The 12118-nt window shown below is 50.0% G+C and overlaps 1 pseudogene; it reads left to right on the forward strand.

Moving 5' to 3' along the window:
- LOC112075104 (phospholipid phosphatase-related protein type 5-like) overlaps nt 1-11057 on the forward strand; it is a 29863-nt pseudogene extending 18806 nt beyond the window's left edge.
- The last annotated feature ends 1061 nt before the right edge of the window (nt 11058-12118 follow it).

Raw genomic sequence — 12118 nt, forward strand, 5'->3', positions numbered from 1 at the left:
CACCTCCTCCCCACACTATACCGGTACCCCTCCTCCTCTCCACACAAACCAGTACCCACCTCCGCTCCACACTAAACCATACCTCCTCCTCTCCACACCTAAACCAGTACCCACCTCCCTCCACAATAACCTGTACCCACCCTCCTCTCCACACTAAACCAGTACCCACCTCCTTCTCCACAACGTATACCAGACCCTCCTCTCTCCACACTTAAACCAGTTACCCTCTCCTCTCCACACTAAAACCAGTAACCCACCTCGCTCTCCACACGAAACTCAGGACCACCTCCTCTTACACACTTAAACCAGTACCACCTCCTCTCCACACTTAAAACAGTACCCACCTCCTCTCCACCACTAAACCAGTACCCACCTCCTCTCCACACTAAACCAGGACCCTCCTGCCTCTCCACACTAAACCAGTACCCACCTCCTGCTCCACACGTATACCAGACCCTCTCCTCTCCCACACTAAACGCAGTACCCTCCTCCTCTCCACACTAAACCAGTACCCAACCTCCTTCTCCACACCTTATTACCAGTACCCACCTCCTCTCCACCACTAAACAGTACCCACCTACCTCTCCCAACAATAAACCAGTTACCCACCTCCTCTCCACACTTAAACCAGTACCCCACCTCCTCTCCACCACGATACAGTACCCACCTCCCCTCTCCCACAATAAACCAGGACCTCCTCCTCTCCACACTATACCAGTACCCTCCTCCTCTCCACACTATACCAGTACCCACCTGCTCCCACTATTACCAGTACCCACCTCCTCTCAAATAAACCAGACCCACCTCCTCTACACACTAAACCGAAGTACCCACCTCCTCTTCCACAACGTAAACCAGTTACCCAACCTCCTCTCCACACTTTTATACCAGTACCCACCTCCTCTCCACAGTAAACCAGTACCCACCCTCCTCTCCACACCGTATACCAGTAGCCCACCTCTCTCCACACTATACCAGGTTACCCACCTCCTCGTCCACCGACTATACAGTTACCCACCTCCTCTCCACACTAAACAGTACCCCACTCCTCTCCACACCGTAAACCTCCGTCCACACATCATCCTCTCCACATCTCTCATAACCAGTACACTTTCTCTCAACTAACCAAGAACTCTCTACACATACAGTTACCCACTGTCTTCCACACTAAACCAGTACCCACCTCCTCTCCACATAAACAGTAACCACTCCTCTCAGCACACTTAAACCAGTACCCACTCCTCTCCAACACTATACCAAGTACCACCTCCTCTCTCAATAAACCGTACCCTCCTCCTCTCCACACTATACCAGTACCACCCTCTCCACACTAACAGTACCCCTGCTCTCCACATAACCAGACCACCTCTCTCTCACAACTTAAAACAGTACCCACTCCTCTACACACTATACAGATAACCCCCCCTCTCCACACATAACCAGTACACCTCCTCTCCAACACGTATACCAGTACCAACCGTCCTTCTCCTACAGTAACCAGTACCCACTCCCTCTCCACACTAACCAGTACCACCTCCTCTCACACTATACCAGTACCAACCTCCCTCTCCCACTAACGACCCCTCTCTTCACCTATACCAGTACCACCTCTCTCCACACTAAACCAGTACCTCCTCCTCTCCACACTAAACCAGTACCCACCTCCTCTCCACACAACAGTACCCACCTCCCTCCACTAAACCAGTACCCCACCTCCTCTGCCCACTAAACCAGTAAACTTCCCACTAACCAGTCCTCTCTCACACGTATACCAGTATCCACCCTCTCGCCACACTAAAACCAGTACCACCTCCTCTCCACATATACAGTACCCCTCCTCTCCACACAACCAGTACCCACCTTCCTCTCCAGCACTATACCAGTACACCTACCTCCTCCAACTAACAGTACCCATCTCTCCACTATACCAGTACCACCTCCTCTCCACATAACCAGTACCCCCTCCTCTCCATTGAACAGTACCCACCTCCCTCCACACTAAACCATAGCCCCCTAACAGTACCACCTCCTCTCCAACGTAGTACCCAGACCTCTCAACCACAGGTACCACTCCTCTCCCATAAACAGTACCGCACTTCCCCTTAAGTCCCTCCTCTCCCAACATACCATCATACACAAACAGTACCCCCTCCTCTCAACTAACTACTCTTCAACTAAACAGTACATCCCACACAGTAGACCTCTCTCCAATACCAGTACCCACCTCCTCCGCACACTAAACCAGTATACCCACCTCCTCTGCCACCACTAATTAACATTTCGATAATCCGTACATAACCTAGACGTACCATCAGGTTAGGAACCAGAATGCAAGGAGAACTCCAAGGGCTTGAAACTTGGCGTAGCCAGTCATTCTCCAACAATATCTCACCTCATCCCTCATTATCTTCCTCTTGGATAGCGTTGATACGATATGGGTGTTGCTTGATAGGTGTCGCAATTTCCTACACACGTTTGTGCGGAGTAGGAACGTCATTAAAAGAGACATGGAAAACTGTATAGTAGCCTCACAATATCGTCGGTCTGTCCGTCCGTTAAATTAACCAGACCTGACTGGATAGACAGCAGCATTTCTGAGTTGGGCAATCTAACGCAACTGCTGCTGAGTATTGCGCAAACTCTAATCCATCTCCCTCACCATACATCAATATGACAGTCCACTATCATAGCAGTAGAAGCAGAGGAGACAGCAGTACCTTCCCTGTTTTTGAACTATCCACCTGGGTGATGGGTCGGGTGTGGTAGTGCTTTTCAACATGTTAATGTGGCACACACGAGATTGGCGTTTCTATCAGGCGTTTGAAGCACATAATCAGTTTCACTTAATTTCTTCTCAATTAAAATAAGGACCAGAGAAACGAGCTGACAGTGAAGGTCCTGGAACAGGCACTAACACCAGTACTGGTCACCTGGCGTAGTGGACGAGAAACAGCCTTTATATAGGTCTTTTCATGCTCCTTTGTAAAGACCAGAAGCTCCTTGTCTAAGAGAACACTGTACGTAGCTTCTCACAAACGACTAACGTGCTCCACACATTCTCATCTCCACCACTCTCATTCGGCCTCTCACTGTGTGAAAAACATATTACAAATAGACTCACGTAAAGAAAAAAAAAACTAAAACTCCTGATCAACCTCAATCTAACAATATTACGATAGCAGACCAACTGATCCATCTTTCACACCAGACCTGGGAGGCGCTACAAACGCGTAATTAATAACGATTTTAAAACATTCTCTTAACTAAGAATGTCCTTGATCACTGTACCCACCTTAATCCAACTAAGAATAAGGCCTACTCCTACCCTGTAATCCTCAAAATCCCGTATCTTCCTACACTAATGCCAGACTTTTCCCATTTTTCGTAACCTCCGGACTCCCACACTTCAAATGTTCACCTATACAGTATTACAAAAGAGCCAGGGAATAACCGAGTTCGCGTTATTGACACGGGCAGCCACATATAGCATTCTGTGACGGCCTTTCACTACCCCTCCTCTCCACACTATACCAGTACCCACTCCTCTCCAGCACTAAACCAGTACCACCTCCTCTCCACACTAAACCAGTACCCACCTCCTCTCCACACTAAACCAGTACCCACCTCCTCTCCACACTAAAACCAGTACCCACACTCCTCTCCACACTAAACAAGTACCCACCTCCTCTCCACACTAACCAGTACCCACCTCCTCTCCACACTAACCAAACCACCTCTCTCCCATAAACCAGTACCCACCTCCTCTCCACACTAAACCAGTACCCACCTCCTCTCCACACTATAACCCAGTACCCCCTCCTCTCCACACTATACCAGTACGCACCTCCTCTCCACACATAACCAGTACCCTCCTCCTCTCCACACTAATACCAGTACCCCCTCCTCTCCACACTAAACCAGTACCCCACTCCTCTCCACACTAAACGCAGTACCCACCTCCTCTCCACACTAAACCAGTACCCACCTCCTCTCCAACACTAAACCAGTCACCCATACCACTCCTCTCGCACACTAAACCAGTACCCCACCTCCTCTCCACACTAAAACCAGTACCGCAACCTGTCCTCTCCACACTAAACCAGTACCCACGCTCCTCTCTCCACACTAACAGTACCCCTCCTCTCCACACTATACCAGTACCCACCTCCTCTCCACACTATACCAGTACCTCCTCCTCTCCACAACTAAAACCAGTACCACCTCCTCTCCACACTAAACCAGTACCCTCCTCCTCTCCACACTAAACCAGTACCCACCTCCTCTCCACACTATAACCAGTACCCACCTCCTCTCCACACTATACCAGTACCCTCCTCCTCTCCACAATAAACCAGTACCCACCTCCTCTACACACTAAACCAGTACCCACCTCCTCTCCACACTAAACCAGTACCCACCTCCTCTCCACAATATACCAGTACCCACCTCCTCTCCACAGTAAACCCAGTACCCACCTCCTCTCCACACTGATACCATGACCCACCCTCCTCTCCACACTATACCAGTACCCACCTCCTCTCCACACTATACCAGTACCACCTCCTCTCCACACTTAACCAGTACCCTCCTCTCTCCACACTAAACCAGTACCCACCTCCTCTCCACCACTATAACCAGTACCCACCTCCCTCCACAACTAAACCACGTACCACTCCTCTCCACATAAACAGTACCCACCTCCTCTCCACACTAACCAGTACCCACCTACCTCTCACACTTAAACCAGTACCCACTCCTCTCCACACATTAAAACCAGTACCCACCTCCTCTCACACATATACCAGGATCCCACCTCCTCTCCACACTATACCAGTACCCACCTCCTCTCCACACTATACCCAGTTCCCACCTCCTCCCACACTTAACCAGTACCCACCTCCTCTCCACACTATACCAGTACCCACCTCCTCTACACACTAAACCAGTACCCACCCTCCTCTCCCACACGATCCAGTACACCCTCCAGCTAACTACCCACCTCGCTCTCCACACTAAAACCCCAGCCTCCCTCTCCAACACTTAAACCAGTACCCACCTCCTCTCCACACTAAAACCAGTACCCACCTCCTCTCCGACACTATACCAGTAACCCACCTCCTCTCCACACTATTCCCCACTCTCCACACACCATACCCACCTCCTCTCTCCACTCAAACAGTACCCACCTCCTTCTCCCACACTAAAACAGTACCCACCTCCTCTGCCACACGTATACAGTACCCACCTCCTCCTCCACACTAAACAGTACCACCTCCTCTCCACGCCTATACCGGTACCCCTCCTCCTCTCCACACTATACAGTACCCAACCTCTCCTCTGCCACACTAAACCAGTACCCTCCTCCTCATCCACACTAAACCAGTACCCACCTCCTCTCCACAATATACCAGTACCCACCTCCTTCTCCACACTAAACCAGTACCCACCTCCTCTTCCACACTATACCAGTACCCTCCTCCTCTCCACACTAAAACCAGTACCCTCCTCCTCTCCACACTAACCAGTTACCACCTCCTCTTCCACACTAAACCAGTACCCCACGCCTCCTCTACACACTAAACCAAGTACCCACCGCCTCTCCAGCACGTAAAAGACGCAGTACCCACCTCCTCTCCACACTAAACCAGTACCCACCTCCTCTCCACACTAAACCAGTACCCCTCCTCTCCACACTAAACCAGTACCCACCTCCTGTCCACACTATACCAGTACCCCTCCTCTCTCCACACTAAACCAGTACCCTCCTCCTCTCCACACTAAACCAGTACCCACCTCCTCTCCAACACTATACCAGTACCCACTCCTCTCCCACCTAACCAGTACCCAACCTCCTCTCCACACTAAACAGTACCACCTCCTCTCCACACTAAACCAGTACCCACCTCCTCTCCACACTATACCAGTACCACCTCCTCTCCACAATAAACCAGTACCCTCCTCCTCTCCACACTATACCAGTACCCTCCTCCTCTCCACACTATACCAAGACCCACCTCTCTCCACTATACCAGTACCCACCTCCTCTCCACAAATAAACCAGTACCCAACCTCCTTCTACCACACTAAACCAGTACCCACTCCTCTCCACACTAAACCAGTACCCACCTCCTCTCCACACTATACCAGTACCCACCTCTCTCCACAGTAAACCAGTACCCACCTCCTCTCCACCACTATACCAGTACCCACCTCCTCTCCACACTATACCAGTACCACCTCCTCTCCACACTATACCAGTACCCACCTCTCTCTCCACACTAAAACCAGTACCCGTCCTCCTCTCCACACTAAACCAGTACCCACCTCCTCTCCACACTATACCAGTACCCTCCTCCTCTCCACAAACTAAACCCAGTACCCACCCTCCTCTCCACACATACCAGTACCCACCTCCTCTCCACACTAAACCAAGACCACCTCCTCTCCACACTAAACCAGTACGCCACCTCCTCTCCACACTAAACCGTACCCACCTCCTCTCCCACACTATCCAGTACCCACCTCCTCTCCACAATAAAACCAGTACCTCCTCCTCTCCACACTAAACCAGTACCCACCTCCTCTTCCACCACTATACCAGGTACCACCTCTCTCCACTATACCAGTACCCACCTCCTCTCCACAATAAACCAGTACCCACCTCCTCACACACTAAACCAGTACCACCTCCTCTCCACACTAAACCAGTACCCACCTCCTCTCCACACTATACCAGTACCCACTCCTCTCCACACAGTAAACCATACCCACCTCCTCTCCACACAATACCAGTACCCACCTTCTCCTGCTCCACACTATACCAGTACCCACCTCCTCTCCACACTATACCAGTACCCAACCTCCTCTCCACACTAAACCAGTACCCTCCTCCTCTCCACACTAACCATACCCACCTCCTCTCCACACTAACCAGTACCCCACCTCCCCTCCACACTAAACCAGTACCCACCTCCTCTCCACACTAAACCAGTACCCACCTCCTCTCCACACTAATACCAGTACCCACCTTCCTCTCCACACTAAACCAACCCATTCTCACACTAACCAGTACCACCTCCTCTCCACACTATACCAGTACCCACCCTACCCTATACCTCCCACCCTCTCCACACTATACCAGTACCCACTCCCTCCCTATACAGCCCTCCCACACACTAAACCAGTACCCACCTCCTCTCCACACTATACCAGTACCCACCTCCTCTCCACACTAAACCAGTAACCCACCTCCTCTCCACACTAAACCAGTACCCACCTCCTCTCCACACTAAACCAGTACCCACCTCCTCTCCCACACTATACCAGTACCCTCCTCCTCTCCACACTAATACCAGTCCCACTCCTCTCCACACTAAACCAGTACCCCACCTCCTCTCTCACACTAAACCAGTACCCACCTCCTCTCCACACTAAACCAGTACCCACCTCCTCTCCACACTATACCAGTACCCACCTCCTCTCCACACTAACCAGTACCCACCTCCTCTCCACACTAACCGGTACCCCTCCTCCTCTCCACACTATACCAGTACCCACCTCCTCTCCACACTAACCAGTACCCTCCTCCTCTCCACCTAAACGTACCACCTCCTCTCCACAATATACCAGTACCCACCTCCTCTCACACAAACCAGTCCCACCCTCTACACACCAGTACCCACCCTCCTCTCCACACTATACCAGTACCACTCGTCTCTCTCCACACTAAACCAGTACCCACCTCCTCGCCCACACTAAACCAGTACCCACCTCCTCACACACTAAACCAGTACCCACCTCCTCTCCACACTAACCAGTACCCACCTCCTCTCCACCACAAACCAGTACCCACCTCTCTCCACACTAAACCAGTACCCCCTTCCTCTCCACACTAAACCAGTACCCACCTCCTTCCACACTATACACAGTACCCTCCTCCTCTCTCACACTAAACCAGTACCCTCCTCCTCTCCACACTAAAACCAGTACCCACCTCCTCTCCACAACATACCAGTACCCACCTCCTCTCCACACTAAACCATACCCACCTCCTCTCCACACTTAAACCAGTACCCACCTCCTCTCCACACTAACCCAGTACCCCCTCCTCTCCACACATAACCATACCCACCTCCTCTCCACACATAAACCAGTACCCTCCTCCTCTCCACACTATACCAGTACCCTCCTCCTCTCCACACTAAACCAGTACCCACCTCTCTCCACTATACCAGTACCCACCTCCTCTCCCACACTAAACCAGTACCCACCTCCTCCACATTAAACCAGTACCCACCTCCTCTCCCACTAAACCAGTACCCACCTCCTCTCCACACTTAAACCAGTACCCACCTGCCTCTCCACACTAACCAGTTACCCACCTCCTCTCCACACTAAAACACCCCTCCTCTCCGACACGTATACCAGTACCCACCTCCTTCTCCACACTATACCATACCCACCTCCTCTCCACACTAAACCAGTACCCACCTCCTCTCCACACTAAACCAGGGTCCTGCCCTGCTGTTTCCACCACTGAACATTGATTATTCAACAACCATAAAAATGTAATGTACAGTCGGCGGGTTTCTTCTCCAGAGGAAAGTAACAGAATGGAATACTTCCAGTTGTTGTACTGTAAATACTGAATGACCACATAGGTTACTGTGGCTGGCTGAAACTAGCCATAAATAATGCCATATACAAAACTGAGTATACTGTGAACAAATACAGGAGACCGTTCTTATGTGGTGGGTTTGGATTTGCTCGTAGCTCTTTCGGTGTTTTACACTAACCTCTCTGCCTTTCTCTCTGTCCGTCTGTCCATCCGTCCGTCTGTCCGTCTGTCTGTAGATTCTGATTGGAGAGGTGACAACGTTCTTTGTGAAAGCGGAGGGGGCTCAGGAGAAGACCATTGTGACGGCTGACTGCTGTTACTTCAACCCCCTCCTCCGCAGGATAGTACGCTTCCTGGGTGAGCCTCGGCTATAGGTCCCACTGTACATTAGACCATATTGAACCTGGTGTATATTGGTCCTAATATATTGTACAATATATTGGGCATGCTGCCTCACTACTGTCATTCAGCATAGAATGAAGGGTTTTATCTCTCTCTGCCCTCTCGTCTGTCTCTCTATTTCTCCCTTCTCCTCTCCCTCTCTTCCCATCCCCCTCTCTCTCCTCCCCCATCCTCTCCCTTTACCCTCCACCTCCTCCACCCCCCTTCTCCTCCTCCACCCCCTCAGGCGTCTACTCCTTTGGCCTCTTCGCCACCACCATCTTCGCCAACGCGGGCCAGGTGGTGACAGGAAACCAGACCCCTCACTTCCTGTCTGCCTGCCGCCCCAACTACACAGTCTTGGGCTGCCAGTCACCCATGCAGTACATCACAGAGCGCCGCGCCTGCACCGGGAACCCCTACCTGGTTGCGTCTGCACGCAAGTCCTTCCCCTCCAAGGACGCGGCCCTCAGCATCTACTCTGCTGTCTATACAGTGGTAGGAACTAGGGGGAAGTTAGAGGGGAAGGAATAAAGTGTGACACCGGGAAAAATAGAGATATGTTTTCTGATATCAGTGTTTTGAAGTGTGAATGTACGTTTCCGTACATTTCTATGTGCTTATGTGGAGGTAGAGGGTATATCTAGAATTTATATCTCTGTGTGTGCTTCTGTGGAGATGCTGTATATCTAGACTCTATAGCTCTGTGTGTACGTCTGTGGAGGTATATCTAGACTTCATAGCTCTGTGTGTGCTTCTGTGGAGGGCATGTAATATCTAGACTTTATATCTCTGTGTGTGCTTCTGTGGAGGGACTGTATATCTAGACTTTATAGCTCTGTGTGTACGTCTGTGGAGGTATATCTAGACTTCATAGCTCTGTGTGTGCTTCTGTGGAGGCACTGTATATCTAGATTTTATAGCTTTGTGTGTATGTCTGTGGAGGTATATCTAGACTTCTATAGCTCTGTGTGTACTTCTGTGGAGGTACTGTATATCTAGAATGTATAGCTCTGTGTGTGCTTCTGTGGAGGTAGTGTATATCTAGAATGTATAGCTCTGTGTGTTGCTTTGTGGAGGTACTGTATATCTAGAATGTATAGCTCTGTGTGTGCTTCTGTGGAGGTACTGTATATCTAAGAATGTATAGCTCTGTGTTCGCTTCTGTGGAGGTACTGTATATCTAGACTTTATATCTCAGCTTGCATCTTAACCTCCACCTCTGTGTGTGTCTGCAGAGTAGCTTTTAAATGAACTATTCCTTTCTGTGTGTGTGTTTCAGATGTACGTGACGCTGGTGTTCCGTACAAAGGGCACCCGTAGACCAAGCCCACCCTGTGTCTGACCCTCCTGTTGCTCTGTGCTGGGGGTGGGGGTGGTAGGGTCACGGAGTACAGGAACCATTGGGGTGACGTCCTGGCTGGATACCTGACCGGAGGGGCCATCGCTGCCTTCCTGGTGAGGGGACTGGGGAGTGGGGATGGGGAGGTGGTAGAAGTGGGGGTAGGGGTGGAGGGTAGGGGTGGTGGTAGGGGTGGGTAACGTCCTAGCTGGATACCTGACTGGAGGGGCCATCGCTGTCTTCCGAGTGAGGGGACTGGGGAGAAGAGGTGGGATGAGGGCTAGATGGGGAGATGGGGTAGGGTAGTGGTGGGTGTAGGGTGGGATGAGGGCTAGATGAGGGTAGGGGTAGTGGTGGATGTAGGGGTGGGATGGGGGTGCAAGTAGGAGGGTAGGAGAGCTGCAATGTTTCATTTACATCACTTTAAATAACTTGTCTTCAGCAGCACATTTTTAACAGACTCTCTCTTCTCCTACTTCTTTTCCTTCTCTCCCTACCCCTTCTCTCTCCATCTATCGCTCTATTCTCTCTCTCTGTCTCTCTTTCCATCCCTCTTCTCAATCTCCACCTCTCTCTACCAAGGTGACATGTGTGAATCAACAACTTCCCAGAGACGGCGTCAGCCCTGCCCCCGCTGCCCCCCAGCGCCCTCCGCCCCCCCACGGCATGTCGCTGTCGCCACCCTACCTCGCGTGGAGAGTCCACTTGAAAAGTTAAGTTGCCCTCAGGTGAAGGGCTGGGGGGTCACAGGGGATAGTGTTCTCATAAAATGAGCCATCCTCACATCTCTTGTAAATATGAATTCTCAAATATGAATGTGAATTCAATGAATTCGTTCGTTCATATTCATTCTTACAAGAAGGGTATTTTTTTATGGGTCTCTTTAGTTTATTGGTTTGGTTGCTACATGTGTTTCTCCGCCTGGTTAACCTCATATCTCTTTATGAAACCTGGATAAATCAAGTCTTAATAGATTATACTGTTCAATAATAATACCTCCCCTTTTCCAGCGTTATGAAACCCGTTCTGTCTAACACTTGTCCCTCCCTCCAACACAGACCTTTACCTCTTTTAAATCTTCCAATCCCATCTTGTTATTTCCCTCTGTCACCCTGTATTTCTAATTCTTTAACACATTCATATCCTTCTTGCCTCCTACATGTCAGGACCCGGTGCGAGAAACAGTCATAATTAATCGTCAGAACCAGAAGATGAGGCAGACTATCAGCAAGTACATAGAGGATGGTGGTTTTAATTAAAGAAAGCAAAATCTTCAGGCAAAAAACTAAATCACAAATGTCCAAAAATAGAGCCAAAAAGGCCACCAAAAATGGAAATGCTCCAAAATAAAAAGAAACTCCACAAAGTGGTAAAAAACCAGCAAGTGGAAAACAAAACGCTCAAAAGACTATTCAAAATAATACACAAGAACTAAACAGAGAACCTCTGGAAAATCCAACAAGAAGAATAATCTGAATAAACAAGGCTTGGGCCTGGGGCTGGGGCCTGGGTTGCTAAACTTACAAACACTGGAGCAAGGAACTGAGGAACACAACAGGGTATAAATATCTAAACAAGGGCAATGAACTCTACAATGGGCAAACCAATAATTAGAGCAAGAAAAAACAAAAAGGTACAAAAAAAGGTGCAATGGGGACATCTAGCGTGACCAAAACCCGAACGTCCTTGGGCGAACATACGCTGACACTAACCTTGCTCTCGTCCTTCTCTTGTTTTAGCTGCTTTCTTCTTGTGTTTTTTTATTTCTCTTTTCTTCA

The sequence above is a fragment of the Salvelinus sp. IW2-2015 genome, unplaced genomic scaffold (assembly GCF_002910315.2).
Source record: "Salvelinus sp. IW2-2015 unplaced genomic scaffold, ASM291031v2 Un_scaffold2980, whole genome shotgun sequence".
NCBI lineage: Eukaryota > Metazoa > Chordata > Actinopteri > Salmoniformes > Salmonidae > Salvelinus > Salvelinus sp. IW2-2015.